The following is a 475-nucleotide window of genomic DNA, read 5'->3' as shown; positions in this document are numbered from 1 at the left end:
TCCTTCTATATACTCCCACTCCTCCATGGAGAAATAGACAGTGATGTCCTGACACCTTATAGGAACCTGACAATACAATGACACCGTCATCACCCAGACCCCTCCAGTGCTGTTACTGGAGAATTTCCCAGCATTCCCAGCAGTGTCACCTCTCCAGTCAGCAGCTCCATCATCTTGTGGGTGAGTTCTAGGATCTTCTGCTCATGTATCAGGGGGTGAGGGGGAGGCTCTGCGATGGGGTGAGGGGTCCTGCTCCGCCCTCCTGACTCCTGGAGATGGATGATGGGAGTCACACAGTCCCCCAATGTCTTCTTCACTATTGTGTACTCCTGTGGATGGAGAGAGACACTTAGGGAATAAACCCTTCAGGGGCCATGTGCTCTCCTCCGGCCCTCTCCTCCGGCCCTCTCCTCCTGGTACAACGTGCCTACTTACCTCCTCATGGGTCCTACAACATGACTATTGGTCACTGGTC

The sequence above is a fragment of the Bufo gargarizans genome, chromosome 1, assembly GCF_014858855.1.
Source record: "Bufo gargarizans isolate SCDJY-AF-19 chromosome 1, ASM1485885v1, whole genome shotgun sequence".
NCBI lineage: Eukaryota > Metazoa > Chordata > Amphibia > Anura > Bufonidae > Bufo > Bufo gargarizans.
This window is presented reverse-complemented; position numbering follows the sequence as displayed.